The sequence below is a fragment of the Macaca nemestrina genome, chromosome 1 (assembly GCF_043159975.1).
Source record: "Macaca nemestrina isolate mMacNem1 chromosome 1, mMacNem.hap1, whole genome shotgun sequence".
In the NCBI taxonomy this organism is placed as follows: Eukaryota; Metazoa; Chordata; class Mammalia; order Primates; family Cercopithecidae; genus Macaca; species Macaca nemestrina.
In genome coordinates this window covers 205,940,127-205,963,409 of record NC_092125.1, presented here as the reverse complement: position 1 = coordinate 205,963,409, position 23,283 = coordinate 205,940,127, and the positions used below count along the sequence as shown (strand labels likewise).

The 23,283-nt window shown below is 41.2% G+C and overlaps 1 protein-coding gene across 8 annotated transcripts in view; it reads right to left on the bottom strand.

Annotated features, from left to right (window-relative positions):
• The window catches only part of LOC105494555 (EYA transcriptional coactivator and phosphatase 3), a 115,624-nt gene extending 102,688 nt beyond the window's left edge, over window positions 1-12,936 (bottom strand). For 5 of the 8 annotated variants that reach the window (XM_071097751.1, XM_011763070.2, XM_011763073.2 and 2 more), the window contains exon 1: window positions 12,786-12,936. The gene's annotated coding sequence lies outside the window, so the exon portion shown is untranslated. Of the gene's footprint in view, window positions 1-4,651; window positions 4,772-12,785 lie in introns of all 8 variants that reach the window. The other 3 variants (XM_071097746.1, XM_011763074.3, XM_011763079.3) reach the window with 3 other exon arrangements.
• Between the last annotated feature and the right edge of the window lie 10,347 nt (window positions 12,937-23,283).

The window sequence follows — 23,283 nt, the reverse complement described above, 5'->3', positions numbered from 1 at the left end:
AATGCAAATGGTACAGTACAACCAATCATGGAAAGCAGTTTGGCAGTTCTTTATAAAGGTAAACACACACTTACTATACAACCGTGCAATCCCATTCTGAGGTATCTAACTAAGTGAAAAGAAGACTTATGTTCACATAAAAACCTGTATGTAAATGTGTACAGTAGCTTGTTCATATATATGCCAAAGACTGGAAACAACTCCAATGCCCTTCAAACTGGCACATGAATAAACTGCAGTATACCCATACAATGGAATAGTGCATAGTAAATCACAAAACAATCTGGATGAAACTCAAATGCATTATGCTAAGTGGACGAAGCCAGACTCAAAAGCCTACATATTGTATAATTCCATTTATATCACATAACTACAAGAACAGAAAACAGATCAGCGGTTGCCAGTGTTGGGGATGGGAAAAAAGGTTGACTATAAAGACACACAAGGGATCCTTTTTGGGATTGATGAAACTATTCTATATCTTTCTTTTTTTTTTTTGAGGCACAGTTTCACTCTGTTGCCCAGGCTGGAGTGCAGTGGCGTGATCTTGGCTTACTGCAACCTCCACCTCTTGGGTTCATGCAATTCTCCTGCCTCAGTCTCCCAAGTAGCTGGGACTACAGGCATGTGCCACCACGGCCAGCTTTTTTTTTTTTTTTTTTTTTTTGAGATGGTGTCTTCCTCCGTCACCCAGGCAGGAGTGCAGTGGCACGATCTTGGCTCACTGCAACCAACCTCCACCCCCTGGATTCAAGCAATCTTCCCACCTCAGCCTCCCGCGTAGCTGGGATTACAGGCATGTGTCACCATGCCTGGTTAATTTTTTTGTATTTTTAGTAGAGACAGCATTTCACCATATTGCCCAGGCTGGTCTTGAACTCCTGAACTCAAGTGATCCACCTGTCTCGCCCTCCCAAAGTGACGGGATTACAGGTGTGAGCCATTGCACCCAGCCCAATTTTTGTATTTTTAGTAGAGATGGGGTTTTACCATGTTGGCCAGGCTGGGCTCGCACTCCTGACCTCAGGTGATCCACCCACCTTGGCCTCCCAGAGTGCTAGGATTACAGATGTGAGCCACCACACCTGGCCCTCTATATCTTGATGTGGTTTTACAAAATTGTATGCATCTGTAAAACTTACAGAACTGTTCGTTTAAAAGAATTAACTGTATGTAAATTATACCTCAAAAGTTATAATAGGATCTACTTAGATTTTTAGAAAAAAATCACATATGAAGCTGCATAAAATTCTATGACTGTAATACGAACAAATGAAATTATAAACAGTTAGACCACAGTTTTTTTATGAGTACAGAGATCTGAAATGTTGGCTAACAAAATTATAAACATAGTTGGAGCAATAAACAGTTTATTTATGAGTAACAAGATCTGAAACATTGGCAGATAAAACTACAAAAACAGTTGGATCAACAGTTTATTTATGAGTATAGAGATTTGAAATGTAGGCTCTATTACCTGTTATCATAACAGAAGAATTTTCCATTACATAGATGACTTAAGGTCAAATTGTAAAAATTCTTATTTTTATTCTAAGTGTGACTACCTTCAGATACCCTTTCCTTATTTAAATTGAAATGGTGGAAGAATTCTAGCCTATCTTAAACACTAGAGGTAGAACCATACAACATACAATTATTCAGAAACAATTATACCTAAAATAAAAGTTAGTACTCATTTAAAAGAGATCTTAGACTTTCAATCTCCAGAACTGTGAGAAAATACATGTGTTATTTTAGCCACTCATTCTTTGGTATTCTGTTAGGGCAAACCAAGTGGACTAACATAATATAGTTCACATAACCTTACTTTAGTTATTTAGACATGGTTTTCTTTAGTTCTTTGAACTTTTTTTTTTTTTTTTTTTTGAGAAATGAGGTCTTGCTCTGTCACCCAGGCTGTAGTGCAGTGGCAATTCTTCCACTCAGTAAGTGCAAGCCACCATACCAGGCCCTTTAAACACAATTTAAATGGCTGATTTAAAGTCTTTGCCTAATAATAAAATTGTATGACATAAAAAGCATTTTGGGACAAAATGCTTTCTCTCCTATGTGTGGACCATACTTAAGTGGTTTTTTGCATGCAAAATACACTTTGCCTAATATTAAAGTCCAACATTTGGGCTTCCTCAGGGTGTCCTCTAACATTCTATATATCTCATCTATACACCAATCATATATTTCAGCTTGCCAGTGTTTGGATAACACTGACTATACACTATACTAACACAACTAAGTCTTTTGGAATTTATGTCTTTAGCTTTCAGAAGAACTGTAAAATCTAGGTTCAGTTTTTTTAATTAATGTTTTATTTCTCCAATTTTATTTATCCCTTCAAAACTCCATCAGACAGGATAATATAAGTGTTTGTTAAAGAAAAATAAAATAAATAAATATCTTACACCTAAGATAAAAAGGGAAGAAATCTGGTCTTGAGTGAAAGTCAATTCACTAACTAGCTCTGCTTAGTATTCCCAAATAGCAAACCATTAGAACTTTTAAGATTACAGCCCAAATAACAAGTGGTTCCTAAGAGAAATTAAACAAGTTGGGCCTGCATAACCTGTAGCCTTGATAACCTTTAGCTTTAAATCCAACACACCACACAAGAACTTTCCCTACAGGTCCTTAAGACAAGATATTTTCAAGTTCCTGAGCAATATAACATTAAATGTCAATCATGTCCTGTTACTCAGCAAATATACAGAACTCATCATAGCCACAAACACTCTCAGGAGATCCAACTGTGAGTTGATACTATTAATAGCAAACATTTATGGAATGCTTCTTATGGGTCAGGCACTGTTCTAAGTACTTTTAATATATTAACTATTTTTTTTCCTCTTCCTCTTCCCCTTCCTCTTCCTCTCCCTCCCCCTCCCCCTCCTTCTCCTTCTCCTCCTCCTCCTTCTTCTCTTTTAATTGAGACAGAGTCTCGCTCTGTTACCCAGGCTGGAGCATAGTGGCATGATCTCAGCTCACTGCAACCTCCACCTCCAAGGTCTAAGCAATTTTCATGCCTCAGCCTCCTGAGTAGCTGGGATTACAGGCATGCGCCGCCATGCCCAGCTAATATATTAATTATTTTAATCTTTCAATAAGTCTATAAAATAAAAGCTATTTGTTATCACCATTTTACAGATGAGAAAACTAAGACACAGAGAGTAACTTGCCCAACGCTACACACATAGTAAGTCACCAACCTGGTATTCAAGCCCAAGCAGGCTAGCTTCAAAGCCTGAGTTCTCAAACCACAGCTATATGTCTCATAATGGAACAATGCAGACAGGACTGGTGATATTTAAAAGCTGACCGAGCTTAAAATGTATGATATGCCACACTATAGTCACCAACAGCCAGAACTCTCAAGCCAAGTAATGAGAACATACGAGAAGACAGCAAGTTTTCTTCTTTATCCTTTACCATTCTCATTTTTTTCCCCAGGCCTCCCAAGTATGAGTATGAGTTAACACAAGTGAAGTGCTTTAAATAGTGCCTGGCAAATAGTAAGTGCTCACTAAGTGTTAAGAGTGGATAGCAGTATAAAAATAGTAGAGTATGTCTGCTGACCCTGTTTCACTCTAACAGCTAGGATAGGCAAGGAACTGTTGATATTTCTACGCCCTTTCCCCCTGTGTGATTACAGGAAATGAATTGGGACAATACATAAATGTAATCCACTGTCGCAAACCCTAATGACTCTTCAATCATGTTATTTCACCTGACCATGTACACATGAGCAAACTGCTTCATTCCTCAATCCTCTTTTTTTTGGTTTACAAAGACTGGACTGGGGCCAGAAGAGAGCAGAATAAAGCAGCTTTGTAACCTTTTGACTAGTTGCCAAGAACAGAAGCAAAGTTTGTGAAAACCAACTGAATGGACCTAAACTTTTGACTGTTAGATGGAAACTAGCAAAGGATTCTAATGATGGAAGCTCAGCATACAACCAAGCATTTTCAACCTCACGATTCCAGAATTAGTTTTTAAAATAATGTGCCTAGACACGGTAAAGAACAGAGATGATAGTAATGGTAATCAGGACAATAGGACCTCCCTCTCTCAGTGACTGTTCTGCGGCTATTTAGGTTAAAAGTTTTACAGAATCCAGGTACATCGCAGAGAAAAGAACTAGCAAACCTAAACATTTTCTTTTTTTTTTTTTTTTTGGTAGAGACAAGGTCTCGCTATGTTGCCCAAGCTAGTCTTGTCCTGCTGGGCTTAAGTGATTGACATTTAATGTTATATTGCTCAGGAGCTTGAAAAGTGCGGGGATTACAGGCATGAGCCACCACACCTGGCCCCAAACCGAAACTTTTTCCATTACAAAAAGACAGTATTAGGGGAAAAATCTAGCAGTCACTAAAATTTTGCAAACTGCAGGTACATTGCATTAACAGGGTACCATATCAACTTAGTGAATGGAAACTAGCAGTTTGTTTTAAATTAAAAACAATAAAACAAAATAGAGGCCAGGCACAGTGGCTCACACCTATAGTTCCAGCACTTTGGGAGGCCGAGGCAGGAGGATCACTTGAGCCCAGGAGTTCAAGACCAGCCTGGGCAATATGGTGAAACCCCATCTATAAAAAACAAAACAAAACAAAAATTAGTGAGGCATGGTGGCACACACCTGTAGTCTCAGCTGCTCGGAAGGCTGAGGCGGGAGGATCACCTGACCCCAGGAGGTCGAGGCGGCAGTGAGCCGTGATAGTGTCACTACACTTCAGCCCAGGTGATACAGGGTGAGATCCTGTCTCAAAAAACAAGCAAACAAACCAAATAGAATAGAAAATATTAATATTACAATGCATCATCAGTAGTAAAAATATTGTTTCAAGAAACTTCTGTTTCGATTTCAAATATTAATATGTACAGATATGTGTCTGAGTACTGGATAGCAATGTAAAATGTATTTTATAGTGGGTCATGATCAGAAAAGTTGGAAAGCCACTTTACCAGAAACAAAAAACTGGCCAGTCAAAAACGGAAGAGAGTCACCACTTCACACTACATAGGAAACAACATAAAAAAAAAAAAAAAAGGAAACAACATTCAGAGTTTGATGGTTCTCTTTTTTGTTTGTTTGTTTTGAGACGGAGTTTTGCTCCTGTTGCCCAGGCTGGGGTGCAATGGCGTGGTCTCAGCTCACTGCAATCTCTGCCTCCCGGGTTCAAGCAATTCTCCTGCCTCAGCCTCCCAAATAGCTGGGATTATAGGCGCCTGCCACCACGCCCAGCTAAATTTGTATTTTTTTTTTAGTAGAGACAGGGTTTCACCATGTTGGCCAGGCTGGTCTTGAACTTCTGCCTCAGGTGATCCTCCCGCCTCGGCCTCCCAAAGTGCTGGGATTACAGGCATGAGCCACCATGCCCAGCCGATGGTTCTCTAAACTGTAGTTTTATATAAGCAAGCCTCTGAAAGAGAACAAAAAAGATAAAGGAAACCACTGAGTTACTTCCAAAATTTTTTTTGCACAGAATGTGAGGTACCTACAGTAAATAAATATATACTAACAGAAAATACATAGAAATGAAAACAAAAATTTTCAGTTTATCTAGCTATTAAATGCCCCACTAAATATGAGAGATGGCCTATTCTGTTTGCGAAGCTCTAGTTCTCACTCTCAAGAACATTATTCATTAGTGTTGCCTAATTACTGCTTCCTAACCTATAGCAGAGGAACACCTGGTGAAAAGGAAAAGCCAATTTCAAAAATTCTTCTTTAAATTATCACAGATGTTTCCTAAATTTGACATTTTTAAATTTAAAAGACAAAAATTCAGTGATGTAATAAAACACTGATTTTTATAAGATATTTAGGCACTTTTTTTTTTACCCTATAATGTTCTCTTAAGTCTGAAATATTCCCCCAAAATTTTATATTGGATTATTCTTTTGGTAAGAGAGTGAGATCATCATATTCATATCATCAATCTACTAGGAAAAATTAACATCATTGTGCTAAATTAAATGTTCCTCTTATTTTGAAAAGGGGGAGGGGCACAACAGGTGAAGTTGACCTAAATCGTTTTCAATTACTATGGAAACTAAAGAAAAAATTCAACTCCACCTAAAAGCTAATCATTCTAATGTATTCCCGTAGTAACGGTGCTGATAGTAACTACCTACCAATTTTCCTAAATTCAGTAATTGCTACAATATTAAATTTCAGGTGAAAGAAAACTATTGAAATTTTTAAATACACTGATTATCAGACCCACATAATATAAAAGAGAATTGCTTTGAATCAAAAATTAAATGTTTAACTAAAACTAAAGAATATTCTAAACATCAACAAGTATTATCATCATAGCAAAAGCTTACTCTGTTCAGCTCCATAACAATACTTTTCCCACCAAGTGGAAAAAGGACAAAAGCTACTATAAAAAAACAGTATACTTAACGTCTCAATTAATAAGAAGAGTTAACATGAGAATTAAAATTAGTATTCCTAATCAAATGTCACTTCTTGCCAGAAATATTTATACTTTTCCTGTAAACCAGATTCTACGATTCTCAACTGTTTTCAAAATATTCAGAAAAATAATATCATTATCTGAGTACAAGACTCCTGCATTAAGGTGCACCTCAACTTACATAAAACAATCTCCTTCCCCCAGATATTTGATTAAGTTTTTTAATTTGGGCTTAATAAAGGCACAAAAGAATCATCTTAATATGATTAATAATACTCTAAATGACTATTATTTGCATCTTCTCATTTAGAAAGTAATTTGTGAAAGTTCTCCTCATCTTTTCTAAAGTAAAAATAAAATCACTAATGTAAATATACTACTTTAAGCATGACAGTCCTAAAGAGATGAATGTACTCTAAACATGATAGTCCTGAAGAGTTGAATGTACTTAATTTTACACAAATTTCCAAATTTGGAAATGAGACCAGTGGTGAATCAGATGTTTCAGTTTTAGTCTTCTGTTTTATATTTCCACGTTGTTCAATTCATATGGGAATGGTAAGATTTAAGAATTTTAAGACTACTACATAAGTTTGTTTAATACTCTGAAGAAAAAAGAAAAAAATTAACTTCAAGGGGCCATTTTATAAAAAATAGTGACTTATCTCCAAGTAACTCCAAAGTAATTCACTTCCATAAGATAATTTTTCTAACGGAGGAGGAATTTGATCCTGTATTGTCTTAATATATGGTTTTGCCATCTGAGAAACATCGGTAGTAAAAGGTTTGCAATTTGCCTTAAGCCATCATTAGTAAAAAGGCCAAATAAAACCCTCCCTTAAGGTTCCTAACCAAAAGCAGTACTCTTTTGTGTTATAGACAAACTAGATTTTAAACCTCAACCTATAAAGAGAGAAATCACTAAAGTAGCAGACCCTTGTACAAAAAAGATTAACTCAGGAGCCAAAAAGACTAAGTTCAAATCCAGCTCTTTGATAACTAGTTGTGTTACTTTGGGCAAGTTACATAACTTTGGTACCTCGGTTTCCTTATATGTAAAATGGAGATATTAATAGTACCCTTGGCTGGGCACGGTGGCTCACGCCTGTAATGTCAGCACTTTGGGAGGTTGAGGCGGGCGGATCACGAGGTCAGGAGTTCGAGACCAGCCTGACCAACATGGTGAAACCCCATCTGTACTAAAAATACAAAAATTAGCCGGGCATAGTGGCGCATGCCTGTAATCCCAGCTACTCAGGAAGCTGAGGCAGGAGAATCACTTGAACTCAGGAGGCGGAGGTTGCGGTGACCCGAGATTGTGCCACTGCACTCTAGCCTGGGCAACAGCACAAGGGCAAGACTCAAAAAAAAAAAAGAATAGTACCCTTATTTAATAGGGTTGTAAAGATTAAAGAGTTAATACATGTAAACTACTTAGAATAGTTCCTGGTACATAGTAAGTGCTATGTAAAGTTCACTTTTACTTTTACCATTTTACCACTACAGATTTTCATGGTTCAGTTATCAAAAAGTTCCCCAAGTGAAAATTATTTGATTGTATCTATAATGAAAGAACATGATTTTATGTCAATTCAGTTTATTTAATTCTAATTGTTAAGTCTTACGTTTAATTCAGAAATGTACAGATAAGATCAAATTCAGAATTTAAGTGTAAATATCAGCCAGATGCAATATTACCTAGTCACATAAATAGCCTAAATATGTACTACTGTAACTGTACACAGTAGGTGCCTCAACAATATTTGCTGAAATAAATGTATTACAAAGAGTATTGCTAATTATTTTCTAGGGAAGAAAATGAAAACCATCTAACTGCTACAAACATTAACCAAGCTAATAAGTTAAAGTGCATCCAACACAATCTATAGTAAGATCTTCATGATATGAAGCACTGACTGCCTTGGGCTGATCTGTTAACTTATTTACAGTAAGTTGGTACTATTTAAACTACACATTCCTTTTCTGATTCAAAATACTATTGCATACTTAAATGGCAAAACAGCAAAGACAAATTTTATGAAGCCCATATTTTAAATGGCTTTTTTAAAATATACTACAAATAACAGAGAAAATGCCTAAATTACTTCTACATTTCATAATTAACTACCCTGGGACTTAGGTTGATGGAACTAAATAAAAATATCAAGGATGATATGTTCCATTATTTGCTATGTTCTCTGACAGTAAAAGATACCAATACCAACAGGGTAGTTTAGAGCTTAAATCATACACTTTGTAAAAGAATATGCACTTGTATTTTTAAGTCAATTACAAAACAGAAAGTACACCTATTTTCCACTTTACTATCAATATAACAATTCAACCTTTTGGTATAAACTAATTAGATGAATATACGGGAAGAACCGCCTATTCTTTATATATGTGTGTGTATATATATACATATATATATATATTTTTTTTTTGAGACCAGTCTCCCTCTGTTGCCCAGGGTGAAGTGCAGTAGCACGATCTCAGCTCACTGCAACCTCTGCCTCCCTGGTTCAAGCGATTCTCGTGCCTCAGCCTCCCGAGCAGCTGGGACTACAGGCGCACGCTGCCACACTCAGCTAATTTTTTGTATTTTAGTAGAGATGGGGTTTCACCATGTTGCCCAGGCTGTTCTCAAATTCCTGAACTCAGGCAATCCGCCCGCCTCAGCCTCCCAAAGTGCTGACTATTCCTAATATTTTAAAATACACATTCCTGTTTTGAACTATTCTTCCTCCATTTAAATCATACATGAGCTAAAGTATCCTATTGTTACATGCAGAACAGAAATATCTTTTGAACAAACTGCTACCTAAAAAGAAGTTCCATGAGCCTTTTATTTATAATCAAAACAAAATAAATGAAGTCATGAAAAAGCTTTGGCAGAGCACAGAAACCACAACGCTACAAGGTACAAGTAACAAGGACTTGTTGGAGGTATATTTTGTTTCTTAAATTTTCAAAACTACATCAGCCGCCTGTGGGTGGTGGCTCACACCTTAATTCCAGCACTTTGAGAGGCCAAGGCAGGCGGATTGCTTGAGTCCAGGAGTTTGAGATCAGCCTGGGAAACATGGTGAAACCCTGCCTCTCCAAAAAAATTTAAAAATTAGCCAGGTGTGGTGGCATAAGCCTGTAGTCCCAGCTATTCTGGAGGCTGTGGGAGGATGGCTTCAGCCCAGGAGATCGAGGCTGCAGTGAGCCAAGATCGCGCCACTGCACTATAGCCTGGCCAACAGAGCAAGGTTTTTTTTTTTTTTTTTTTTTTGAGACAAAAAAACAAACAAACAAAAAACTACATCTCCTTAAACATAGGATTCAAGGACCAAAAAACAAACAAAAAAATGTAAGACAAAGTACACTAGCAAATAAAATGACAAAAAAGAACAAAAAATAATCAAACCAAACCAAAATAAGAAAACTTGATGAGCATAAAGCTAATATGCAGAAACATATTTTAAATTGAGCCCTTAGGGCTACAAACTAAAGTAGAAATTTTTATAGAAAATCAACAGTAATTTTTTTTCCTGAGCTTTAAAAACAAACACACATTAAGCTGTCTCTGGGTTTGTTTGTTTGTTTGGTTGGTTTGATTTCATTTGGCAGCTAGGTGGAGGGGCAGGCTTGAAGATCAGCAGCATGAACACAACTGCTCCAATGACAATACAGGATGCTCATTTAATTAATGGCTTCAATGCAGAATATACAGGCCAAAGTCATTTTAGAAGAACAAAAGAGACTCCTAAAACTTTTCAACTTCTACTTCTGCACAAAACAGTTTCTTTCTCTAGTCCCTCTTTGAAGACAAAATAACTTCGGCTTTGGATTTTAAAATCCGTGTCATAGATTTCTTATCCCAATAGTCTCATTCATACATGACATACATATACTGAAATGACCCGCTAAATACTATATTGTGCTTTCCAGCCTATGGCTTTAATGGAATTAACACCCGCTACTCTGAGAGCATGTACGGGACTTTAAAAAAATGACCTTGGAAAAATGATTAACTGTTTAAGTTGTAATTTATTTATTTATTTTTTAAGAGACAGGGTCTCACTCTGTTGCCCTGTGGAGTACAGTGTCATGATCACAGATCACTGTAACCTCAAAATCTTGGGCTCAAGCGATCCTCCAACCTCAACCTCCTGAGTAGTTGGGACTACAGGTGCACACCACTACACCAGGCTAATTTTGTCTATGTTGCCCAAGCTGGTCTTGAACTCCTGGCCAGTCCTCCCACCTTGGCCTTCCAAAGTGCTGGGGATTATAGGTGTGAGCCACCATGCCAGACTTAAACCCTAATTTCTTTATGCTTTGTAAATAAAAGTGCCACTTCTTACTAGTGACAATGGTATATAATCTTTAAAAGTAGATTTTGTTATTTTCTATTGTTTTGAAGACAGAGTGATTTCCCCTCATTTTTGGGGTTTAACGTTCTTATATTAATCTGCATTAATAAAGCTGGCATTCCCATGGCTTAAATGAAGCCCATAAACCTGAAGGTAAAGAAGCAGCTGGAGTAAGTCATACATATTGGGGTTAGTTTTGAAGGATGGAAAATAGTAAGGCCAGGTTGGACAGAAGCTAGAGCTAGGTAGTGGGGAGGAGGTACACATAAGAAACTTTCAAAGAGGCTTCGCTTAGCAGTTAGGTAAATCCTGAAAGCCAATTAGAAGGGTCCTTCTCTGTGGCTTCTAGGACTAACATGGCCAAACTCCAAAGTCCTTTGCTAAAAACAGCCGAAGAGAGCCCAATTTTGGAATAAGCCAAGGTCTATACACTCTTATATGTATATGTATCATATAATGAAGGACATTTTTCTATAGCTATTTAGCCAAAAGATAAGCAGGTGCTCAGAGTTGTATTTAAGTTCATACTAAAGTACTACATTTTAAAGCACAATTTATAGATTACAGAAATCGATCACACAAAAACCTCTGCAATCAAGTGCTAGATATACACCATAAACATCGGGAAAAAATGAAGATTATCCAAGCCTATACTCTAGATCACGAAATTTGGGAAAGGGGGCACTAACCATTATTAAATGCAATTCTTTCATGTTATAAATGACTTTAAACCTCTAGGGAAATTTAAGAAAGGTGCCCTAAATCTCAAAATGAGAAAATGACAGTTTTACGATAAAGGTGGAAATGGTAAGGAAAAAAACCCACAAAAGTTAGAAGAATATTCTAAGCAATGTACTTCTGAGTAATGTAATTCTAAGTAATGTCTGGCTAATGAAGGAAGAGGAAGATAAGTAGAAAACTTAATAGGGTAAAAATGAAAAAACGCATATGTGCATACTAAGTTTAAAGAAGATTACTCTGAAATTACTATAGTGAACTCTTCAGCAGAACACTTTTCGGTAACAACACAATAAATTCATATATCTGGGGCTAATGACCTCCTCACAAACCCTGTCCTCTATCATCACAAGTGTCCTCTAAGAAACGTCCATGCCGAAAACAGAGCTGAACGTCCCAAAACATTGGCATTTTTGTCTCAGCTGTGCACATCCATTCTCATGGGAACACAAAACTGACAGAACGTCCTCATGACTTGTCAATTCACAAGATCGCGCCAGCCCAACCGCTAGCAGTACCGTGTGCCTGCCACCTGTTAGCTGCTCTTGAGAGAGCCCCAAAACTGAGGTAAAGCGAAGAACTAGGAACGCCTTTGTTGAACCCTAACTATGGAAGCTACCAGAGTTCAGTCTAACCCAGCGCCTTAAGGCAAAACTTCCCCCAGGCTAGGGAAGTCTTCCTATTTCGGGGCTTTGGCAAAGCCCTCCTCTAGCTAAGGACAGGCAGGAGAACCCTAGGAGAAGCACTGTCACCTACTGGTCCCAGGAGGAATGATCAAAGGTGAAGAAAGTTGGGGGACAGGGACCTAGGACCCTAGAGAGAGGCTCAGTTTCTCAGTGGTGAAGAGTGAGCACAATTAGAAGGTGGGCCGTGTCGCCAGGTGAAAGAACGCTGAGATCCCAGATCAGGGGTAGGGGAAAAGAGGTGCTAAAAGAAGGGAGGAGGAGAAAAAAGGAGAGGCAGCGGCTGAGAGAAGCTCTGAGGTGTAAGGCAAGAAACCGAGGTTGGAAAAGGGCTGATAAGGCTGAGGAAAAACAGCAAGGCGAGAGATGCACAGAAGCGCGAGAAGGCTAAGCTGAGGTGAATAAGGCGAGGCCAGCGTGAAGGAAAGGGCTGAGGTGAGTGAAGTACTGCAGGGACAAGGGACAGGCGAACAGACTCCCACACACAAGGACCGAGGCAGAACGCTAGACCTTTCAGGCCGTGCTCAACCGGCTGCGCTCAAACCCTGTCGACAGCGGAGACTCACCCAAAGGCTGTAAAAGTCCCACAGCAGGACATGGAAACCAGTCCAGACCCACAGTAGAACCAAGCGAGCGGAGGAAACCGCGGCGTTAGTGTGACCCGGATGCGCATCCCTAGGAACCGGAAGTAAGCTGCCAGAGTCCCCTTACGATCCACACCTCGTTCCACTAGAAGCCTCTGGGCGCATGTGTTGAGTCTGACCGGGCGGGGAAGCGCCTAAGCTCCGCCCACTCTGCCGGCACGGCGAGCCCCGCCCATGGCCACGCCCCTCTCGATGCCACTAAGACGGCAGCTTCTGGGTGAGCCCCAGGCAGTCCCGACGGTGCTACCGCCTTCACTTTTAAGGAAGTCTTTAAAAATGCGCGTAATCCCTACCTCGGTAAAAGGAACGTGAGAAGTGCTAGGTGCATTTGGTAGATTTAGAAAAACTATGGGAAGGAGAATGAGTGGGAAGTTTTGGAAGACATTTGGGAGGCTAGCCCAAGGTAATCTTTTTTCTTTGTTCTTTTCTTTTCTTTTTTTCTTTTTCTTTTTTTTTTTTTTTGAGATGGAGTTTCGCTCTTATTGCCCAGGCTGGAGTGCAATGGCGCGATCTTGGCTCACTGCAACCTCCACCTCCCGGGTTCAAGCGATCCTCTTGCCTCAGCCTTTCCAGTAGCTGGGATTACAGGCATGTGCCACCACGCCCGGCTGATTTTGTAGTTTTAGTAGAAAGGGGTTTCTCCATGTTGGTCAGGCTGGTCTCGAACTCCCGACCTCAGGTGATCCGCCTGCCTCGGCCTCCCAAAGTGCTAGGATTACAAGCGTGAACCACCGCGCCCGGCCTTTTTTTTTTTTTACTTTTGACACAGAGTCTAGCTCTGTCGCCCAGGCTGGAGTGCAGTGGCGCCATCTCAGCTCACTCCAACCCCTGCCTCCCAGGTTCAAGTGATCCTCCCACCTCAGCCTCCCGAGTAGCTAAGACTACCGGTGCTCACCACCACGTCTGGCTAATTTTTGTATTTTTCGGTAAGGACAGGATTTTGCCATGTTGCCCAGGCTGGTCTCCAACTCTGGAGCTCAGTTGATCTGTCCCCCTCGGCCTCCCAAAGTGCTGGGATTACAGGCGTGAGCCGTTGCACCTGACCCCAAGGTGATCTTTTTATCCCCAAATTTAGTTTATTCTTAATATTATATGAAGCTTACAACTCACTTCGTGCACACTGTTTTCAGAAACAAAATTCTTAAATGTTTTGTTAATTTTAAATTACAACCCAAGTATGGGCTAGAAGCAAGGTTGAATTCAGGCTTTGTGGAGACTTGACGTTTATTCAATTTTGGGGCCTCTTTAAAATAATCAAGGCCAGGCGCAATGGCTCACGCCTGAAATCCTAGCGCTTTGGGAGGCCGAGGTCGGCGGGTTGCTTGAGCCCAGGAGTTGGAGATCACCCTGGACAACAAAGTTAGACCCTGTCTCTACGAAAGAAAGCAAACAAAACAGAAAAATTAGCCAGGTGTGGTGGCACGCATCTGACTGAGCCCGGGAGGTAGAGGCTGCTGTGAGTTATGGTTATGCTACTGCACTCCAGCCTGGGCAACAGAGTGAGACGCTGTCAAAAAAAAAAAAAAAAAAAAAATCCAAAATTACAAATACAATATTAGATATAAAAGTGAACCTTTTATAATGAGAAAAAATAAAAACATTTTTATTAGCTCACAAATACCACGAATAACAAAATCCAGAAAAAACACTTTTTTCTACATTTTTTGACTGTATATTTGATCACCTCTTCCGATGACAACAATGTACTAAGCAATATCATTTTCTAAGATCCTTAACTCCTCTCTCACATCCCACATCTACTCCCTCAGCAAGTTCTGCAAGATCTGCCTTCAAAATCTGTCCAGAATCTGACCATTTACTGCCTCCGTTGGTATAAACCAGTCAGTCAGTGACTGTGAGTGCCCTATTTATACCCTTGCCTTCCCACAATCTTTTTTTTTTTTTTTTTTCAGATGGAGTCTCCCTCTGTCACCCAGGCTGGAGTGTAGTGGCCTGATCTCGGCTCACTGCAACCTCCGCCTCCTGGGTTCTCCTGCCTCAGCCTCCTGAATAGCTGGGATTACAGGCGCCTGACAGCACACCCGGCTAATTGTTACATTTTTAGTAGAGATGGGGTTTTGCCATGTTGGCCAGGTTGGTCTTGAACTCCTGGCCTCGAGTGATCCGTAAGCCTCAGCCTCCCAAAGTGCTGGGATTACAGGCGTGAGCCTCCGTGTCCGGCCCCCACAATCTATTAATATGGTAGCAATGGGCTCCTATTAAAACCCTAATTAGATTATGTCCCTCCAATGCATTCCTATTTCAGAGTGAAAACCAAAATCCTTATATTGGCCTACAGGACCCTCAAGATTTGACACCTCCAGTACAACTCTGCTCTAACCTCAACTCCTACTCCTTCTGTCATCCCTCCCCTTAAAGCACACTGGCCTCTGCCATTCCTCAAACCTGCAGGTAGGCTCAGGGCCTTTGTGCTTTTTAATCCGTCTGCCTGGAGTGCTCTTCCCCCAGATACCTGCATCATTCACCCGCTCACCTCATTTACATCTTTATTCACATGTCACTTTCTCAATGGGATCTTCCCTGACACTACATTGAAAATTGGAACACTACCATCCTCCTTGTATTTTCCCATCCCACAAGTTGCTTGTAAATTTGGCTTAGTGTCTCTCTCCCCCTACCAGAATGTAAGCTCTATGAGTCCATGGATGTTTGTCCAATTTGTTCACGGATGTTTTTCAGCACCAGAATGGAGCCTGGTACATTGTAGGCACTCAGTAAATGTTTGTTGAATGGAAGGCTAAATTGCTCATTTACTTTGCTTTTCCTGATCTGAAAACCCTGCAAACTGAGCCACCAACTCCACCAGAGGGAGCCCATGAGTAACCAATGCAATAGCCCCAGAAAGGTTATGCCTAAAGTATTTACATATATATACACGCTGTTTAAGGACAGGAATATGTGCTGAGAAATGCCTCATTAGGTAGTTTCATCATTGTACGAACATCGTAAAATGGACTTATACACACCTAAGCTATATGGTATAACCTATTGCTCCTAGGATACAAATCTGTACAGCATGTGACTGTACTAAATACTGTAGGCAATTGTAACACAATGGCATGTATTTGTGTATTTAAACATATAAAAAACATAGAAAAGGTACAGTAAAAATATCATATAATCTTATGGGACCACCATCATATATGTATTCTATCATTTACCAAAATATCATTATGTGGCAGCTATGATTCTAAAACAGAGCTACAAGACAGCATGCAAATTCCTCCCCAGAGCAGAAGCTGTATCTTGCTAGCACTCCAGTGTCTTTACAGTCATTTAAGAATAAAATCCAGGCTGGGCGCGGTGGCTCACGCCTATAATCCCAGCACTTTGGGAGGCCGAGGCAGGTGGATCATGAGGTCAGGAGATCGAGACCATCCTGGCTAACACGGTGAAACCCCGTTTCTACTAAAAATACAAAAAAATTACCCGGGCCTGGTGGCAGGCGCCTGCAGTCCCAGCTACTCGGGAGGCTGAGGCAGGAGAATGGCGTGAACCTGGGAGGCGGAGCTTGCAGTGAGCCAAGATCGTGCCACTGCACTCCAGCCTGGGCAACAGAGCAGAGACTGTGTCTCAAAAAAAAAAAAAAAAAAAGAATAAAATCCAGGCCGGGCACGGTGGCTCACGCCTGTAATCCCAGCACTTTGGGAGGCCGAGGCAGGTGGATCACAATGTTAAGAGATCGAGACCATCCTGGCCAACATGGTGAAACCCCGTCTCTACTAAAAATACAAAAATTAGCTGGGCATGGTGGCACGGGCCTGTAGTCCCAGCTTCTCGGGAGGCAAGAGAATCGCTTGAACCAGGACCCGGGAGACAGAGGTTGCAGTGAGCTGAGATCGTGCCACTGCACTCCAGCCTGAGCTACAGAGCAAGACTCTATCTCAAAAAAAAAAAAAAAAAAAGAATAAAATCCAAAGGCTGGGCACGGTGGCTCCCACCTGTAATCCTAGCACTTTGGGAGGCTGAGGCAGGCAGATCACCTGAGGTCAGGAGTTCAAGATCAGCCTGGCCAATATGGTGAAACTTCATCTCTACAAAACATACAAAAATTAGCCAGGTGTGGTGGCAGGCACCTGTAGTCCCAGCTACTCAGGAGGCTAAGGCATGAGAATTACAGGAGGCAGAGCTTGGAGTGAGCTGAGATGGCACCACTGCACTGCAGCCTGGGCGACAGAGTGAGAGACTCCGTCTCGAAAAATAAACAAATATATAAAAATAAAATAAAAATAAGACCTCTAATTTATATATTTCCATTTTGAAAAGATATGATGAATGTATGATCGGTGTTTTATAAGAGTTATTAATTTAAACCCTCCTGATTGACGTATATGAAGTACAATGGTCTGGATTTTACTTCTGTTGATGTTCTATATTGTACTTGAGGCAATTTCTTATGATATATATGATCGTTGAGCTTCTAAAAGCAATCTGTAGTTGGTAGGATTGTAAAATGGCGCAACGTTATGGAAAGCAATATGGTGGTTCCTGAAAAAAATTGAAAATAGAACTAACATATGATCCAGCAATCCCCTTCTGGGTATATATCCCTAAGAATTGAAAGCAGGATCTCCAAGAGATATTTGCACACCCATGTTCACAGCAGCACTATTCACAATAGCTAAGAGATGGAAGCAACCCAAATGTCCATTGATGGTTGAATGTATAAACACATTTGGTATACATATAATGGAACACTATGCAACCTTAAAAAGGCAGGAAATTCTGTCTGGGTGCAGTGGCTCACGCCTGTAATCCCAACACTTTGGGAGGCTGAGGTGGGCAGATCACGAGGTCAAGAGATCGAGACCATCCTGGCCAACATGGTGAAACCTTGTCTCTACTAAAAATACAAAAATTAGCTGGACGTGGTGGCGGGCGCCTGTAGTCCCAGCTAATCGGGAAGCTGAGGCAGAAGAATTGATTGAACCTGGGAGGTGGAGGTTGCAGTGAGCCGAGATCAAGCCATTGCACTCCAGCAGCCTGGGCAACAAGAGCAAAACTCAAAAAAAAAAGAAGAGTATCACCAATATCACCAGTACACATGCCTGTAGTCTCAGCTACTCAGGAGGCTGAGGTTGAAGAATTGCTTGACCCCAGGAGTTTGAGTCTGCAGTGACCTATGGTTGCGCCACTACACTCCAGCCTGGGTGACAGAGTGAGACCCTGTCTTAAAAACGAAACAAAACGAAAACACCACAAGTCAGGCTAAACTCTCTGCCCTCGTGGAGCTCACATTCTAATCAATCCATAGACAGAAATGTGTGTTGAATATGTTCAACTGGGACTTAACACTTTCCTACTTCATTCTAGTGAACCTTCTCATACTGCAGAGGTGGAATTTTATAAATGGCATTTCACAGGCTTCCATTCATGTAGGATTCTGGGTAAGAACTAGATATGGTCCATTAGATGTATTTAGGTAAGATTCGTAAGGGAGAAATGAGGAAGAAGCCATTTCCTGCACTTGGCTGTTTCTGTTGGCCAATACGATCATTGCTGGAGACATGAGTTTTTTCTGCAGCAGAATATCAGTTTGTTTTGTTTTGAGAAGAAGTTTCACTCTTGTCTCCCAGGCTGGAGTGTAATGACATGATCTCAGCTCACTGCAACCTCCACCTCCCAGGTTCAAGCGATTCTCCTGCCTCAGCCTCTGAAGTAACTGGGATTACAGGCACCTGCCACCACACCCAGCTAATTTTTATATTATTTGAGACGGAGTCTCTCTCTGTCCCCCAGGCTGGAGTGCAGTGGCGCGATCTGCAATCACTGCAAGCTCTGCCTCCTGGGTTCACGCCATTCTCCTGCCTCAGCCTCCCGAGTAGCTGGGACTACAGGCACCTGCCACTACACCCGGCTAATTTTTTGTATTTTTAGTAGAGACGGGGTTTCACCATGTTAGCTAGGATGGTCTTGATCTCCTGACCTCGTGATCCGCCCGCCTCAGCCTCCCCAAGTGCTGGGATTACAGGCGTGAGCCACCGTGCCCGGCCAATTTTTATATTCTTAGTAGAGATGGGGTTTCACCATGTTGGCCAGGCTGGTCTTGAACTCCTGACCTCAAGTGATCCACCCTCCTCAGCCTCCCAAAGTGCTGGAATTACAGGTGTGAGCCACCACTCCCAGCCCAGAATTTCCGTTTCTAGTCTCTCTGAGTCTTGAAAAGTAGTAGCAGTAATAGACCGGGCGTGGTGGCTCACAACTGGAATCCCGGCACTTTGGATGGATCTCTTGAGGCCAGGAGTTCGAGACCAGCCTGGCCAACATGGCAAAACCCTGTCTCTACTAAAAATACAAAAATTAGCCAGGCGTGGTGGCTGAGGAACAAGAATCACTTGAACCTGGGAGACAGATGTTGCAGTGAGCTGAGATAGCACCACTGCACTCCGGCCTGGATAACAGAGTAAGACTCTGTCTTCAAAAAAAAAAAAAAAAAAAAAAAAAGAATGAATGAAAGGTACTAGCAGCAATGATGGCTTGCAACAACAGTACTTACCCAGTCCTAACTTTCTTCTTTTTTTTTTTTTTTGAGAGTCCCATTCTGTTTCCCAGGCTGGAGTGCAGTGGTGCAATCTTGGTTTACTGCAACCTCCACCTCCCAGGTTCAAGCAATTCTCCTGCCTCAGCCTCCTGAGTACCTGGGACTACAGGCATGCACCACCATGCCTTACTAATTTTTGTATTTTTAGTAGAGATGGGGTTTCACCATATTGGCCAGGCTGGTCTTGAACTCCTAACCTCACATGATCTGCCCGCCTCGCCTCCCAAAGTGCTAGGATTATGGGCGTGGGCCACTGCGCCCAGCCTACTATATATTATTTAGACCAGTAATTCTCAAAGTTTGGTCTGGGGACCTCCTGGAGACCTTCAAGACACTAACAGGGAGTAAGTGAAATCAAAACTACTTTAAAAATGATACTAATTCATTATTTGCCTTTTTCACTCTCATTCTTTCAAAGGTGTGGTGGAATATTCCAGGGACTATGTGCTGACTCATTGCTAATGGCTAATGGAATGTGTGCTGGTATATTCTTGCATTTTCAAGCTTCTTCAGTTTTAATTTCTAAAAGAGAAAATATAAATAGCTATAATCCATATAAACAAAAGCTCTTTGGGGTCACCAGTAATTTTTTTTTTTTTTTTGATACGGAGTCTCTTTGTGTTGCCCAGGCTGGAGTGCAATGGCGCGATCTCAGCTCACTGCAACCTCTGCCTCCTGGGTTCAAGCGATTCTCATGCCTCAGTCTCCTGAGTAGCCGGGATTACAGGCACATGCCACCGCATCTGGCTAATTTTTTTGTTCTTGTTGTTTTTCAGTAGGGATGGGGGGGGGGTTCACCATATTGGCCAGGCTGGTCTCGAACTTGTGACCTCAAGTGATCCACCCACCTCGGCCTCCCAAAGTGCTGGGATTACAGGCATGAGCCACCATGCCCGGCCATGGGGGTTACAAGTAATTTTTAACAGCATTAAGGGATCCTGATATCAAAACATTTGAGAACTACTGACCTAAGTCATTGTGTATATTCATTCTTGTACTATTTGCAGTGGCCCGACTTCGTCCATTTCTGGATGCCTGATTCCCACACATGGCTATACCCATGCCATGTTCAACACTCTCCTACCAGGATGCCTTTCATTTTGATTAACAGGCTTCAGACAGTATCTTCTTCCACACAACCAGTAACAGCTGTTTTGGCACAGCCCTGGGACTCCGCATAACTGAGAACTGTCCTCATGGCCAGCACAAGACCCACAGACCTGCTGGTGCTGGATTATCTTTTCTGGCTGACTCATCTGGGATACCTGGTTTCTGCCCCTGCCTTTGCCCTATTGAGCACTAGACTGACCCAGCAGTTGTCAGCTGCCCACATTTAAGCTGAGTTAGCTGGGTTAGTGGGGGCCCGTATCCCTGTCCAATTCCAGAGAGTGAGTTGTGTCAAACTTAGGTTGCTTGGAAGTTTCCTGCCAACCAGATAATGGATTCATATTTGCTTTTAATCGTGGCTATACCGGCCGGGTGCCGTGGCTAATACCTGTAATCCCAGCACTTTGGGAGGCCAAGGTGGGTGGATCACTTGAGGTCAGGAGTTTGAGACCAACTTGGCCAACACAGTGAAACCCTGTCTCTACTAAAAATACAAAACCTAGCCAGGCATGGTGGCACATGCCTGTAGCCCCAGCTACTCTCTACTCGGGAGGCTGAGGCAAAAGAATCGCTTGAACCCGGGAGGCAGAGGTTGCAGTGAGCAGGATCATGCCAGTGCACTCCAGCCTGGGCAACAGAGCTAGATTCCATCTCAAAAAAAAAAAAAAAATTTATGGCTATCCCTTCCCACAAGAATGCCATTATCTGTGTATTTGTACTCTATAATTAGATTTAAAGTTAAAACATAAACTGTTGGCCAGGCACGGTGGTTCACACCTGTTATCCCAGCACTTTGGGAGACTGAGGTGGGCGAATCACCTGAGATCAGGAGTTCAAGACCAGCCTGGCCAACATGGTGAAACTCCATCTCTACTAAAAATACAAAAACTAACCAGGCATGGTGGCACATGCCTGTAATCCCAGCTACTCAGGAGGCTGAAGCAAGTGAATTGCTTGAACTCAGGAAGCAGAGGTTGCAGTGAGCCAAGATCGCACCATTGCACTCCAACTTGGGCACCACATCAAGACTCTGTCTCAAAACAACAACAACAACAACAACAACAAAATTAACTGTTAATAATGGATGTTTCTTGTGGATAGAAGGGACCATGTCATACATTCTGTCAACTTCGCTTTTTTTTCTTTCTTTCTTCTTCTTCCCCCATAGTGAGAATGTATAGACTTTCGAAGACTCTGGAAACAGATTGTGTGTTTGAATCCTGGCTCTCCCACTTATAGTTGTGTGCATTTGGACAGGTCGAGTATTGCTCAGTGCCTCAGTTTTCACACATGTAAAATGGAGATTTAAAACAGCATGGGCTGTGCGCGGTGGCTCACGCCTGTAATCCCAGCACTTTGGGAGGCCAAGGCAGGTGGATCATATAAGGTGAGGAGTGGCCTGGCCAACATGGTGAAACTTCGTCTCTACTAAAAATACAAAAATTAGCTGGGTGTGGTGGTACATGCCTGTAATCCCAGCTACTCGGGAGGCTGAGGCACGAGAATCTCTTGAACCCAGGAGGCAGAGATTGCAGTGAACTGAGATCGCTCCACTGCACTCCAGCCTGAGCGACAGAGCAAAACTCTGCTCAAAAATAAATAAATAAAAATGAAATTTCAAATAAAATTTAAATGCACCAAAAAAAGATTTTTTTAAAAGCCTTTATCTCGTAGAGTTAAATAACAAATATATGTAAAGTGTTTAGAATTATGACAGATACATACATATGTAAGTGATTAAAAATCAGAAAACAATGGACTTACAGAAGCTATACTATGAGCCAGACATGGTGGCTCACGCCTGTAATCCCGACAGTTTGGGAGGCCAAGACGGGTGGATGTCTTGAGGCCAGAAGTTCAAGACCAGCCTGGCCAACATGGCGAAATCCTGTCTCCACTAAAAATACAAAAATTAGCTGGGTGTTGTGGCAGGTGCCTGTAATCCCAGACTGAGGCAGGAGAATCGCTTGAACCTGGAAGGCAGAGCTTGCAGTGAGCCGAGATCGTACCATCGCACTCCAGCCTGGGCGACAAGAGCGAAACTCCGTCTCAACAACAACAAAATCTATACTATGAAGCTTTCGTGAGTATAGAGATGTAGAAAAAAATTATAATAAATCTCAAAGACCTGATCTTTATCAGGAAACTTGAGATGCTATTCGCCTAAGTGCTTTAGAGAATGCCAAGCACTTAATTATCCAGCCTGCTTTGTTTAGAAAGACAAACCCAAGGGTTAGTGAATTTCTGCATAAGAGTTACCATAAAATTTAAGATGCATCTAAAAGAATTCTGAACTATGTTATCATAAAAATAGACTAAGTCTTTTAATTAAAAAGACAAAGAGCTTTTCTATACTATTGAAATGCTTATTTTAATAATCCCAGGGAGTATTTACTTGTAATCCTGAGGCTATTAATTTTTATTATAGGAAACTACATTTTTAAAAGAATGTTTGTTAGAGGAAATGGTGGTTATTCATTCAAAGCTATAAACTATGTTCGTTTTGGAAGGTTAATTTTACTCCAACTTGGTGATAAATTAACCCACTCACTATGAGCTCACTAATCTAAATCTAATTAACTTGGCCAGCATAAAAGTCTAGACAGATTCTCTTAAATTTGGGAATACATCTAAATACATTCCTTCATGTTAAAAAAAAAAAGTTAAAAAAGTTATAAGAAAATAAATATAAGACTCAAATAAATTAACTTTAAAGAGCAATGCAGGCCGGGTGCAGTGGCTCACACCTGT